Consider the following 15,355-nt stretch of genomic DNA (forward strand, 5'->3'; position numbering starts at 1 on the left):
TTTAGATGTGACCCATAAATAACAGTAGTAAAAAATAAAAGATACTGTCCTTCCCTCTTTATATAACTAACTACAGACAATTTAAACAAAACACTCTGCTCCCCAGCTTAACCTTCTCAAAACTCCACTTTCTGACTTGATATTCAGAATTTTTTACTTTGATTTTTTTTTTAATATTTTTGTATGGAAAAAAAGTCATTTCCCAACATTGGTTTATTTTGTAAGTTTCTTTTAAATTGACTTGCTGGTTTTGCTTGATATTTTCTACTTCCCACTTTTAACCACATTCATAATCCACTAGCATTTGTAACATCTGAGAAAATTCACAGTCAGAGAACCATTAGAGTAAGCCGAATGAGATACATTGCCTGTTTAGCCTTATATATTGCCTGCAGGAATTGCTTTTGCTTCCAGGGAAAGAAACTCTACATAGCATGCAGATGTTCAATTATTAAATGTAATGACTCAGAAGAAAAACTTGTTCTTTTCTGTCCCCTGGAGATAAGGAGCTTATGACTTCAAGAACAATGGTAAATACCCCAAAGCTTGAATTTGAGATCATAGCATTATATCTACAGCTTTGCCAGTCAATACAGAATTCCAGCTTGCTTAGCAAACCCCAGCATTTTGTCTATTGAGATGTGAAGTGACTGGCAAACACATTCAAATTTAAAAGGAAAAAGTATATTGAAGGACATAAGCACCTCACTAAAGGACTTGGGGTATTGGTTGATGAGAAATTTCACATGAGCCAGCAGTGTGCACTTACAGCCCAGAAAGCCAACTGTATCCTGGGCTGCATCAAAAGGAGCGTGACCAGCAGGTCAAAGGAGGTGATCCTGCCCCTCTACTCTGCTCTTGAGAGACCTCACCTGGAGTATTGTGTGCAGTTCTGGTGTCCTCAACATAAAAAGGACATGGATCTGTTGGAACAAGTCCAGAGGACGGCTACAAGGATGATCAGGGGACTGGAGCACCTCCCATATGAAGACAGGCTGAGAAAGTTGGGGTTGTTCAGCCTGGAGAAGAGAAGGCTGCGTGGAGACCTCATAGCAGCCTTCCAGTATCTGAAGGGGGCCTTATAGGGATGCTGGGGAGGGACTCTTCATTAGGGACTGTAGTGATAGGACAAGGGGTAATGGGTTCACACTTAAACAGGGGAAGTTCAGATTGGATATAAGCAAGAAATTCTTTACTGTGAGGGTGCTGAGGAACTGGAGCAGGCTGCCCAAAGAAATGATAAATGCTCCATCCCTGTCAGTGTTCAAGGCCAGGCTGAACAGCCTTGAGTGTCATGGTTTAGTGTGAGGTGTCCCTGCCCACAGCAGGGAGGTCGGAACTGGATGATCTTAAAGTCCTTTCTAACCCAAACCATTCTATGATTCTAAGAATGAGATGACATTTTCTTTGCTTACCAGCTTGAAGGCAGGTCAGTCATCACTATCAGACATAATGCAAGGTTATTTTTGAAGTGCTTAACTCAGATAGGATGTATAATTCTGAGGGATTTTGTCAGTCCTGGGGTTGAGTTCTTTGCATTTGTATTTGTTATATATTAGATTAGATCCTGCTGCATGCGGGTCCACAAAAAGTCCACATGAGAGCACTCCATGCCACCAGCCACCAAGCCATAATGCTATAGCCCTCCTAATAGCCCTTCTGAAAAAAAATCCCAGACATTGTTGAACTGTGGAGCAGACAGGCAAGATCAGCTTCCTATTTGAACTGAAAAGTACCTGTACTCTTGAGGCTGAAGTCATCAGCACCTGCATTAAAATTTATCATTCATTTTCCATAAATAAGATAGCAAAAAGCTTTCTTAGAAAGTATCTGTCACATAAAATGCAAGCTGCCCTGCACAGAAAAAATATCACTACAAAAATCAGGAGAGCTTTATCACTGTATGCTTGACCACATTATCAAAAACTGATCTGTGCTTACATATCCTTCAGCTAATTTGTTTCATCTAGAATTTAAGAGGATATGTAGAACTTCTTACATAAGGATGACTTTTGCATTTCAGGTAGTACACAACAAGCTCTCCAAGAAATATAATGAAGATGATAACACAACAGAACTCTTGAAGAGACTTTCACTATCAAAAGGAAGAAACACACTATTTTACTGGCAGAGTTTATTGAAAACCAGCAAAGCTAAGGAAATAAATTATCCATTGGTTGGGAATACTCTTTAAAAGTATTCCTGAAGCATCAACTTAAGGAAATAATTTCCCTTGGCAGTGCTATCTCATTCGTAGAAAGAAATAAATTACGGAATTGATCAATGTGATTTGCTCCTGAAGTGGCAGGAGTCCAGAACATCAAGATCTATGTACAAAGCATATGTGAGCTCAGTGGGCCATGGGGCAAAATTTCCATTATTTTACTCAGAAGAGAGGCTGGTAATAAGCTTATCACAGAATGGTTTAGGTTGGAAAAAAAACTTAAGATCATCTAGGTTCAAGCCCCCTGCCTTGGGCAGGGACACCTCACCCTAAACAGTGTTGCCTAAGGCTCTGTCCAGCCTGGCCTTGAGCATTGCCAGGGATTTACCACTTCTTTGAACAACCCATTCCAGTGCCTCACCACCCTCACAGTAAAGAGCTTCTTCCTTATATCTAGCCTGAATTTCCCCTGTTTTGGTTTAAACCATTAGCCCTTGTTCTATGACTACAGCCCCTCATGAGGAGTCCATCTTCAGCATCCTTGTAATCCCCCTTCAGATAGTGGAAGACTACTCTGAGGTCTCCACACAGCTTCTCTTCTGCTGGCTGAACTGCCCCAGCTTTCTTAGCCTGTCTTCATACAGGTGGTACATACCTTTATATCAGGAATGTTAGATATCTTTCATGCTACTTTGTAAAGATTATTTTATATTTATGAAGTTTTTATTTACTAATCATGTAGCAAACAGAGTCCACCTACTCCAGAGTCAAAACAATAAGCAATTAATCACAGCAACAGTTAGGATAGCAAAGTTGTTGAGGAAAGATTATATTTGTGCTGAGATATGTTTCCAGATGCCATTCCCCAGGAGAGGTTCTGAACCGTGCAGTGAATGATGAATGGCATTACTGCTTATCAACTTAGGTTGAAAAATGGGTGATCATGGACAGAAGCAGCTTTCAGGAAATGCTGTAATATTTGGAGAAGGGGTTGTGGAAATGTCACCATGCTCCAAGGTCTCAGCACAGGGAATGTGGCTGCCAAAGCAATGTATCAATCCTGACACTACAGATCTGCACTCTCCCTGTATACTTGCATGTCTTGAATGACAACCAGCAACTCTTTCAATGTGTGGAGCCTGGGCTATCTTATCAAACTTAAAGCCAGAGATCTGGGCAATATTAGCCCAAGCATACCAGTGTAGTAACAAATAAAAGCATCTAAACACATCTGCCCAGAGAGCTGTATATGAATACATGTCAACATCTGACATAAAAGTATAGGGGTAGAGTTTTGACTAGACAGCTCCTACTGCTGGAGGGCCACACACAGGCGACAGGCATGTGCTGGAAGATCTGCAGACACAGGTATTACAGGCTTCCAGCATAGAGAGGATACCCTGTTTCACACTAACCATAAAAGACTCACTGAGAGGAGATGGGACATACAGAGAGATGGACATACTCACCACATGGTGCTGTTAGTGCAGAAGCATATCTCAATCTAGGCTTAAAGAAAAATGGCAGAGTGAACAGGTACTTCAGATATGAATAAGAGCTACTATACAGGACTGATGAGTCCAGATCATATCAAGCTGGTGAAAAGAGCGCATGGTGACAGATGTTTACCATGACCAACATTCAATCATACTCTAAAGGAATACTTTTAGATATCTACGTCTCTTGCCCTAAAAAGCAAAACAAAAATCCTGGAAGGCCTGGATACCTTCATAGAGATCTGAACTAAAAATATCTCTGCTCAGGATACAAGGGACATATCAGATAGTAACAGTAAGGGGTGAAAAATGATGTCTACAGCTGAACAGAGGACAGTATCCACCCTTAGCATAACATTGTAATATATTAAAAATATAAACAAAAGAAAATGTCAATCTTGAGATCTTCAAATTTTTCCTATTTTGGGAGGAAATGAGTGTTTTCTTAACAGCATGCAGTGGGGTGCAGCAGAAATTCTTTTCAGTGCAGAAAACCTTCTTCAAGGAACAAATTGCTTTGAATGATCAAGGAAAAAAAAAAAAGAGGAAAATAAACCCACAATAAAAAAAAATAACGAATCCTGAATAGAGCCTTAATTATACATCTTGAGTAAGTCAGTTCTCTGGCTGTTTTTGTTTTAATGTCATTTTAAAGCAAATTACTTTAAGCGCTGTGGAAAGAACGTAGATGATAAATCACACTGCTCCTTAACTGCTGTAATTCTAGGGTACTTCACATTTTCTGCTCAGATCACGTTTTAGGTCCTTTTTGTTTGTGCATTGGTGATTGACCCCTGCAGGGGAAGTGGAAGGTGCTAAATGAGTAATTTCAATTAAATACGACAAAAGCATTTATCAGTCCAACAGTCCATCTTTTCTCTCCCTTTCCTTGGGCAGTACATAGATGATCTTTGCAGGAGGGAGCCCTCCAGAAATTTGTCGTGGTAGCAGCATTTTTTTGACCAACTTTTTGATTATCAAAGACTTTTACAGCTGCATAACAGCTGTACCAGCTTGTCTGCTGTCTTTATACTTGGGCTGCGAAGTATGTGTCGGAGTTCTGAAGGATCTCCTGCAGACCTTGACTTCCTTAATTCAAAATAGTTCATACACCAGTCTTCTACATTAGGTATACATACACAAAGCACCATGATGGTTGTCCTTCTGTGAAACATCTCATTGCCTAGGATAAAGCATGTAAGATTTTGAGAAGTGGGTTTTGATGCTTTATCTGAACACAGTGTCTGTCCATTGGTTGCAAGTGTGTGGCATACCTTCCCCTTCAAATAGCATTCCTTTGATCCCAGCATTACCTTTTCCTGACTAAAAGATAGCCATAAAAGAGAAAAGAACAAAATCAAAACAAAAAAAGTCCTATCCATGTAAAGATTAGGACTAAAAAAGCATATTCAGATTCCACAAAATCCCTAAAGTTTCACTACTGGATTCACAGTGAAGAATATGGACTAAATCTCAAGACAGAGGAAAATAGTGGGTTATAGTGAAGATTCAAGTTTCCTGGTACATGAAATAACAGAACTAAGTAAAGTGCTTAAGTGTTAAATCCACTTAAATGCCAGCATTCAAGAAATCTTACAGCAGCTGGTGGAACTGCTTGTACATCTTCAGCTAAGTGCACATGTAACCTAAAAAATCATTTAAAAAAACTGTATTTCAGTGTCATATATCCCAGTTCAGATCAAAAGCTAAAGTTGATTTCACCTTATTAAGCCTTATCTAGATATGTTCAGTACAATATCTTTTATTTTCAAATCATGCTGGAAATATTGAAATTACTGTTAGGATTTCTAGGATCTAGTAGTTTCACCAGCAAAACACTTTGTCCAGTTCTGTTGTGTTTTGGAATAGAACTTGAACCCATGGAAGTACAAAACTCCTTTTATTTTAAACTTATTTGGAAGCTAGTATCTATTACGTCTGATAGGAAAAGAGGAAATAGCCTCAAATGGCACAAGGGAAGATTTAAATCAGATACTAGGAAAAGTTTCTTCACCAAAAGTGTTATTAGGCATTGGAACAGGCTGCCAAGGGAAGTGGTTGAGTCACCATCCCTGGAGATATAGATGTGGTGGTTAGGGATATGGCTTGGTGGAGAATTTGGCAGTGTTAGGTCTCTAAGAGAGGATCAGGATGTAAGTTAACTCATCAGAATGAAATTCAAATAACTATGTGGTGTTTAGAACAACCCCTTCAGGGAATGAAAAGCCAAATGGACTCTTAACATTTGCAGCTTACTACGTAGGTACCTTCCTGCCTAACTATAAAGAAAAGATATTTGTAGGAATTGAATTTCTTTCTAGTTTCAATCTCTTTTGGGTTCATATGCAGGGAACTTTGGGTTAGAACTTAATATTTGAGATGGAAAATAAAATACTTATAATTGTATTTTTTTTTTATCATCTGTTCTTAAATGACATTGTTGTCATGTTCCTCTGATGTACTTCACCTCTGCAGGCTTGTTCAAGGGCACCAGGGCAAACTCTGATCTGAACATTGAAGTGATGTTTATAAGTACATGTAGATTAAAGCTAAAATGTCAAAGTACAGAAGGAGGCATGCTAAAGGGTAAGTATTAAAAAATAATAAGAGAGAAAAAAATTGCTTGGAGCAGGCAATACTTTCATTGAATTTCTTTGTGCCAAAATGTAGATATTCACTCTTTGTTTCAGGAAAGAAAAAACATAAAATCAGAAAATGGTTGAGAAAACAGAAAGAACAGAGATCTCAGTTCTACCAACATTATTGGTAATTACTGTTTATCTCAATATTTTATCTCAACAAAAAAGACATTCTCATCTCAGAGTCTTCCTACTCAGAGCTACTAGGAAATCTAGCAAGCAAGAAATTATTTGTATATGTATTACAGAAAACGTAAGTAACAAAGGTGGGGATTTTTTTCCCCGACTATAAAGTTTTAAGTAATATTTTGTGGGTTAATCTGTTAATTTAGGCAGAAAGAAACAGAAAATGAGTTCCAATAAGGAAAGCTATTAAAAACAGACAGAGGGAAATGAAAGTGGTAAATTACTTGAGAGATGGCCATGAGTTTGAGTAAGGGTGTGGCGGGGGGGACGCAGACAAGACAGCAAAGAAAGTCCTACCCTAACAATCAAACCACAGCTGGAATGTGAAAACTATATCCAATGAAACTAGAAGTTTCAGACTTCTCAGACTTACTGATTGAAAAATGCTTGGGCAGCCTGTTACTCCTCAAATATTCCCAAACACCTCCCATTACAATTTTCCCACTGAAAAGAAACATTTTAGAAGTTAAGCCTAGACTTCCATACAACATAAGCCAAACAGCTCTGCAATGGAAATTACAAAAGCAGGTAAAGGGCCTCCAGCCAGCACTGAAAGAGCCAAAAGAGGTGGCTGTTAAAGCAGTAGGGTGCTGGGGTTGTCTCTGTTAAATACCTGCTCTCAATATGTGATGCAAGCAAACCCTACAGTGAAGAAACTTGCACACTGCATCAAACTGAGTCTCTACTCAATTCACTGATGCAGGATTTCTGTGAGAGTTCCAGCAAGAAACTTAACCTCATTATTTTATTTTTCTTCATCTGGAAAACTGGGTCAGTGATTTGTTTTATTTATCTTTACCATTCTGACTAAAATTCTCCAAGACAAAGACATTCTTCCCTTCACTGTAGTTAACTTAAACCTCGTTTCAATCAGGTGCTCCTCAGAATAGAGTTGTAAAGCCATAACATTAAACATCACAGCCAGATTCAAGGACAGAAGTTGTTCTGTGTCAAGCTCTATACTGCTGCAGTCAGACAAAACTGGAGATTTCTAAACAGCATCACATTATATGTCAAGCTAGCAGAAACTTAAATGTTTTAAATTGTATGTGTCCATCTATTTCCACCTTCCCTTCAAACACAGATGTAAGACAAACAGTTGCAACCTACTTCCCAAATGCAAGATGAGCTGAATTGAATCCCAAGCTTTGTTCTCTTCTTCACTTAATATTTCTTACTCATCTTTCAGATGAATTTATTGAATGTTATTGAGATGCCTGGAGTCATAATAACATTTCCTATACTAAGCTGCAAACTGTAAAAGCAATACATTGCCTGACTGAATCCATGATTCTGTCTTGCAGATGATATATTTTCTTTTGAAATATTAGGTAGTACTAGGGTTGTGACACTGAAACCCTTCCAGGTAACAAGCCATAGATGGTTTTTGCTATGAACGGTTACGTGCTTTCCACTATCCAAGTCCACAGTAGGATGAAATTGAGACAATCAGAAATGGCTTTTGACAAGACAAAGTAGGCCAGCAGGCGAATAATGTATAGGCTGAATATTAAAACTATCACCTAAGGGAAAGCCTTCTTACATTCACTGTTTATTGTGATTTAAAAAATGGAACATTTTAATGAGAAAAGACAGACAAAATTTACGTTCACAACTCAGCTATAAGGGCAACACTTTCTAGGACGCAGAAAACAAGTTCATATTCTTGGTCTGAATCATGGATTTGCAATTCCTTTTCCTAAAGAAATACTCTAATCTTGAAGTTGTTTTTTGCTTTCTGATAGAGTTGGAGTTGTTTAACCTGGAGAAGAGAAGCCTCTAGGGAGATCTAAGTACCTAATGTGGGCTTACAAGAAAGCTGATGAGGAATTTTTTACAAGGACTTGTTGGGACAGGACAAAGGGTAATGGCTTTAAACTGAAAGAATATGGATTTAGATAAAATGTTAAGAAGAAATATTTTACTGTGAGAGTGGAGAGGCACAGGAACAGGTCGCCCAATGAAGCTGTGGCTGCCTCATCCATGGTAATGTTCAAGGCCACATTGGACAGAGCTTGGAGCAACCTGAACTAGTGGAACGGATCCCTTCCCATGGCAGGGGGTTAGAAGTAGGTGATCTTTAAGGTCCCTTCCAACCCGTAGCATTCCATGCTCTTGTGTTTCAGTGACAAATTCCATCTAAGGTCCTATGGTCAAGATGAAGGAAAAAAAATAATAACTAAAACCCCACAAACCAAACACTTTCCTACAATACCTCTAGCGCATCAAGACATTCCTAACCAGTTCCAGCTCTATGACATCTCTTGACATTTTGTATCAATTGACTGGCTCGTTGTTGACTCCTCAGCTGTCTAAAAGGATTTTAGGATTTAAGTAAGTCAACAAGCTCAGGATATCCCACGTGGAGAGGAAACTTAGAATAATACAAAGACATTCCTGCAAAATTAATCACCAGTCCCTCTGCTCATATTCCCACCAAAAGCAGTAGTTTTAATAGCAGTTTTGGTGGGAAGAATATTTGCCCATTGATCTCCTGAGTTAGTTCATTTTATAAATAGTAATGAGTAGCAGCAATTGATGCTCACTTCAGCACTAGAGCAAGGAATTTGATCTTGTTACCAAATAGACAGGAATTCACAGTCAATGTGTTGACTTTTCATATAATATTAGTCAGAATTGTGAACAAAGATAGTTTGGTTGACCTGACTAAGAACCTCTGTGGGGTACAGCAGAGTGAATTTACAGCACAGCTTCTACTTGCACAGGTGCATTGTCTGTTTTCATGATGGGCATGCACAGAGACCAAAAACTCTGTAAGTTCACATATTACCTTATTTTTTTTAGTGCAGTGCCCTAATGATAAAATGAAAGTCAATTTTACCTACTTGGGAGGAAGGTCAAGTTGTCAGTTGCAGCACTGCTACTTACCCATTTCAAAGATGGGGGAAAAAACCCAACTCCAGCAAAAACAACAACAAAAAAAGTCCCTCTGCTTTGAAACTGTTTGAAAGTTCTGTGAAAACAATTTTTTTCCCCTTTTCTGTTTTTGTGAGTTTGTGGGATTTTTTTGTTTGTGGGTTGTTTTTGGTTTTGTTTTTTTTTTTTTTGTGCCTTTTTTAAATGTGATTTGTCAAGTGTTACTCACAATTTTCTCCACCCAGCCTGGATTGTTCAACAATACACCTCTCTTCAAAGTGGTTTTGAGAACCAAATGAGGCCTTTGCTGCTCTTAGAGATTCAGAAAAATGACACCTCACCCATCTTCAGCTCCCACAGTGCTTTCTTATAGCCAGTTGTATCCATCAATACAACATGGCATGCCCCGAGATTGGCTGTTTGAGGAGAAGCATCACCATCATGGAGTGCTTTTCACTGAACTGACTGAACATACAATTTGTTTCAGCCTGAACACCTTGCTAGGGATGGAAAAACCCAGTATCTTCACCACACAAACCACAGCAACTTTCAGCACTTCACAGTGAAACAAAAACACAAGCATGGCCACAAAATGAGACCATAGGTTCACATAACACAATATGCAGGCTTTCTTATGAAATTCAAGTACTTCATATGGTGAATTCAATAACAGATTAAAAACTGTGAAAGAAACTGGATTTCTATCCTTAAAGGGAATACTTTTTGTCTCTTTATCTGACCCTGTTACAAAGGTTTAATTTGGCTGGAATGTCTCTCTGAAATAAGAACATTTGGTTTGTTTATGTGTTCCCCTGATGCCACCCCTGGGACCCACTGTCGCTTTGCTTTGTGCAGCAACCACAAAGTGCAGGACTAGTTGAAAATGTTGTACGCTATCTTGCTCTAGAAACTGAAGATCCACTCACATTTTACTTGTTCCCATTTTGCTTCAGAGCTGATCTTCCTTATAATATCCAAACAGATAAGGGATCATCACGTTGTCTTTTCAAATCAGACTGAGCAAGAAAAGTCATACGTAATCAGGGATGCAACATAATTTCCAATGAATAACACATTTTCAACTTAGGTTGTCCATCAGCAAGGTACAGTGTGATCAGAGCAAGCCGAAAGAGCCTGAGTTCATGAAGAGGTTTTGATATGTGAGCCTGTGTTGCAGAGCCAAGAGTGGATAATAATCCTGGAAGATCTACCATGGCTGAGAGCGCAATTTAAGTAAGAAACAATGTACTTGACTATCTCCCCATGCATTCAAGCAGCAGAGAGGCCCACACAGCCTGCAGTAAACAATGTACAATCCTGGACACAGCAGGAATACCATGTGGATGCTCCAAGAGTAACAGGGAGAATCAGGCTTTTTCAAATAACTGTATCCAGCAGCTAAACCCTACATGAACACAAGAAACAGGAGGAAAAAAGGGAATAGGAAAGAGTCGGGAGATTGAAGCCTATGCCAGCTTGGCAGCTGACTTATTCCCTGCCCAAATTGCTTGACATTTTTATACTTCATTTCCCTTTATCTCTTCCTGGTCTTGACCTATCCTGTTGAAGAGTAAGAGCTGGAAGAGAAACTGGTTTGTCTTTCCTATGTTTATATAGTAATTAGCAAGACATTACACTTTGATCAGGCATATAACAATAGTAATAAAGGGTCCAGTTTTATTCTGATTAATCTTGTCTAAAAAGTAATTTCATTTCATACACTTATTTTGACTCTCTCTAATAAGAGAGTGTATGGACATAAGCATTAAAGGAATCTTTGCCTGTTTATTTCAACTGAACCTGCATTCCAAAGGGTAGTGCCAGAAGCTGAGGTTCAAGACCAGCACCACTGTTATGCCTGAGCCTACCATTCTTCATAAATGGCTTGATACAAAGTTACATGTTTATATTCCTGTATTAATTTAAAGGCTGATGTATCAAAATATTTGACTTTCTTTTTTTATAGATTTAGTAATGAAAACTGTTCTAAAAATAATGTGCCCTATGAGATTTGTAGTATTAAACCATTTTTATCAGCAAAATGTTCTGCTTCTTGCATTGCTAAAATGATGGGAAGATAAAATAATAATAAAAAATATCTCCAACAACTTGCCAAGTTTGTAATTACAAGATTATAGGGCTGGAATCCTTCAATTTATTTTCTGCTACATTTAGCAAATAAGTGGCTATTTATGCTTCCTTTCCCAAGCTCTGTTCCACTTTGTAACACTCAGAAAACACGCTGTTGTTTCTTCTCTTTTCCAAGTTCATGCCAATAGTCAGAAACATATGGAAACCAAGAGATACAGAAAAAATTTGTGCTGACTTCTAGAAGAAAGTATGTAAACGGATGACTCCAGACAGAAGTCCCAACATTAAAGATTATCAGAATTTCCAAATCTGGGCTTTTGTTAGGAAATGCTGAAATAAAGATTGCCTCTTGTTTGCGCTAAGCAGTACACACTATCTGGTACTGTCTTTGAATGCATAACTTGAGTTTCAAGCAACTAGTCACAATCCAGTTACTCTCTGTAGCTGTTCTAGAGTGCACACTACCCACAGAGAAGTGCCCATAAGCTTCCTTAGGTTGTAGCACTGGTAATGTCATTCAAAGGACACAGGATTAAATCCTTTCAAGAACATCTAGTGTGCTATTTAAAGTTTTAAAGAAAAGCTTCCATTAAGCAACAATTTCACAGTCTATTATAAAGCTTCTTCATAGCACTTACCTTTACTTGTTGAAGCAGAGGTGATTGGTGTTCATTACTCATCCATACGGGATTAGCTCCCAAGTATTCACCACCAATCACTACACAGCACTTAAAAACAATAGCTCAACTACAGCAAGATTAACCCTACAAGAAGACTTTATACTGATTTGAATTCTGCACAGTTGGTTGCAGGGAGTAGGTAATTGATTTGGGATTACGCTCACCTGAAGGACTGGGGATGGAATTCACCTGTAGCAGAAACAATCTCTATAAGATACAACAATTCCTAAGTAACATTTTGACTGGATCCCAGGGGGGCTTTTTTGTACCAAAAGCAATAAGAGGATAAGATTGAAAGAAGGCAAACAGTGGTTATGCACAGCCAATCTGAAAGATAAACAGTCTGCTCAGCTGGGTTGTACAGTGATAGGGAAAAATCGGCAGGAGGAGGAAGAGATTTTGCAATAAGATATCTGAACCAAATCCTGCTTTTAGGTACAGTTGTATAAAACCCCGCCATTCTGTAATGCTAAAAACGTAGGACAGGAGCTCGTTTTTCTCACTTCATCCCATTTGAACTCAGACAACACAAAAGATCTAACAGGCTCAGTAGAAAGCTCTCTAATATTAAGTCAAAAGAAAATGGTGTTTTGGCTTTATTTCCAAAGCAGCTTACGTGTGTGTATTCATATTTCAAAACTGTTGGTGAACACTATCCTTGTAAGCCTAAGGTATCTGACTTCTTACAGTCGCATGGATTTTCCTGGAAATCACTGCAGAGCACCATCAATTCAACAATGTTTTGGGACGCTCACAAGTGTTCTGCAAATGCTTGGTGAGTAAATGGCAATATTCAAGAAGGCTACACTTGATTACTGAAACATTTCAACAAGAAAGTTTCTTCCTTAAAAAAACAAAGGCTTTTGAATGAGAAGGAACATTGCAAGAGGGCACCATGCTGACCTCTCCACTGCGTACCAGGTCAGTGCCTGTGACTGACTGTAAAGAAAAACCGCTTCATCACAAAGTGATACTACACTGTGTCATGACCTCAAATGATTTTCTTCAGTAGCTTTAGCCATGTCTGCTGGATGCTCCATAATATTCAAGGTACAAGTAAGGGAAAAGAAGCTAACATAGAAACAGACGTGGGAAACAGCTCTGTTGCTGAGTCAAACTTATCTCCCTATTACTAAAATTCAAGAAGTTATAAAAAATATTGAATAACTAAACATATGTTTTCATTTATCCTTCTTCTTGAAAAGGAAGTTGGTCAGATGACCTTCTGAGGTGAAATAAATAGAAAGTACATTTTGGAAGTAAAGCTCTTCCTGTGAATTCTTTATGGGAAGTTGGATTCTATTTTCCATACAAAAGTTGCTTAAAAAGTAAAGGTCTTGTTTATAAATCACAAAATATTCATGCAAACAGAATAATCTCAGAGTTACATTCTCAAAGTTTTGATCCATTTACAACACGGGGAAAAAAAGAGTGTGTGAAAGGTTTTGATTAGTCTTAAAATCCTCTTAATTCTCAGAGCGCAGCAAAACATTGGTCCTGGGGTTTTTTTTAATTCACTCTGCATAAATCCTGTAGCATATTTCGATTATTTCTTCATAAGACAAGCTACAATATTGATTTCTAGCCACCATTCTGTTCTTATGCATATATTGCACATTAACACTTCTATGATTTTAATTCAATACTTTGAGATATGTAAATGTCCTCCGAGACTGGCACAAATCCCATTGAAGACAGTGCAAAAAATGTCTGCTTATTTCAGTGGGCTTTGGAGCAGCATTCCCTGAAGAAAAGTTTACACGCCACCCTGTGTTAGACCTACTCTTTTTATGCATCTTCTCAAATGCAGCAATTGAGCCTGAAAGACCCTACAAATCATGCAATTGAGAAACTAATGCACGTAAAAAGAACTATGGCAAAATCAATTTTTTTGTAATATCCTGATCCAATGTCCAGGATGGATGGCATTCAGAGCTCTCTTGGTGATCATTATGCTTCAAGAAATGTTTGGGGCAGGGGGGGGTAATAGTCTTTCAGAGACAGTAAACAAGTATTGAGTAGAGCCATTGAAATGGTTTATGTTTCAACCACAACAGAAAATCACTAAGGAGACAGAAATTGCTACCTAAACCCATGACCAGAATTCAGAATTGCAGACAGCTTCATTCCAGTAGCACCAGGATATGTCTGGAAATGAGCCACTGACTCCGGAAGAGTCCCTCAAAATGGCAGTGGCTTCTTGAAAGACTGTTTGAAGCAGTGAATGGTATTTAACTGTGCAGGGTTTGGACCAGTTTATTTCAGTAAAACTGCTACTTATTCACCCCAGTAAATATAACACTTCAGTTGAAACTACACAATTTCTGATGACTGCTTTTAACATTATTACCATGGGTTGAGACTTTCCTTAGTCCATAATCAAGAATACCACTTTTGACATGAACTCTGTGTTTGATTTCATAACTAATTGACAAGTATAACATAAAAAGAATACAAGTTTTTGTGCCTTCTTTGTTATGGATGCGCATCCCACAGTGAATGGATTACAAGTGAATAAAACTTAGATTTTCTACTCTCTCTTTATGTAATTGTAAAATTCTCCTGCTGTTTTTCTCTGGTTTTGTCCTTAGAGCACAAAAAATGGTGCTGGTGACATTTGGGCTGCTGGTTTTGACAAAAATGTGTAGGAACTAAATTAGATGTGGATTCTCTCTCTCTGGAGATATTCAAAACCCGCTGGGACACCTTCCTGTGTAACCTGCTCCAGGTGGCCCTTTCTTGGCAGGGGAGTTGGACTGGGTGATCTGCAAAGGTCCCTTCCAACCCTAATGATTCTGTGATTCTGTGACTTTGGGAACTCAGTTCCTTTACTATGATGAGAGAGATTGGCTAACAGGATCCAGAAGTCATTAGATGACATGCAGAGTAATGTGTGACCCTTGCTTTCGTAAGTAGCCAGGCTAAAAACCAAACTTAATCTTCATGATTGGCATGGACTGGTGTCTTTGTGGTCACAAAAGAAGGACTGAGTGAGCTGTCTGTACCTATCACTTGATAAAGTGATTTTTAAGAAGACTGCAGAATTCATACAGCTCCTGTACCACAGTGTCCTGCCAGTCACAATTTGTTCTACAGATTGGAAACCCACCCATACATGTTAATATCCTAAAAGGAGGAACCTGTGAATGAACTCTGTGTGTGTGCCTTTCTTGAACTCTGGGTAGTACTGACATGGTTTACTAAGTGTCAGCATACTGAAGC

At 38.6% G+C, this 15,355-nt stretch overlaps 1 long non-coding RNA gene across 2 annotated transcripts in view; it reads right to left on the minus strand.

Moving 5' to 3' along the window:
• LOC133222726 (uncharacterized) overlaps positions 1–15,355 on the minus strand; it is a 231,971-nt gene that overhangs the window by 44,389 nt on the left and 172,227 nt on the right. The window contains exon 1 of one of the 2 annotated variants that reach the window (XR_009728350.1): positions 12,092–12,233. The exons of the other annotated variant lie outside the window; for it this stretch is intronic. This is a non-coding gene — a long non-coding RNA (uncharacterized LOC133222726). Of the gene's footprint in view, positions 1–12,091; positions 12,234–15,355 lie in introns of those variants that run through there. 2 annotated transcript variants of the gene reach the window in all.

This window comes from Neopsephotus bourkii, unplaced genomic scaffold, assembly GCF_033783945.1.
Source record: "Neopsephotus bourkii isolate Nb327-2 ecotype Australia unplaced genomic scaffold, CSIRO-AGI_Nbou_v1 NB_1615, whole genome shotgun sequence".
NCBI classification, from domain to species: domain Eukaryota; kingdom Metazoa; phylum Chordata; class Aves; order Psittaciformes; family Psittacidae; genus Neopsephotus; species Neopsephotus bourkii.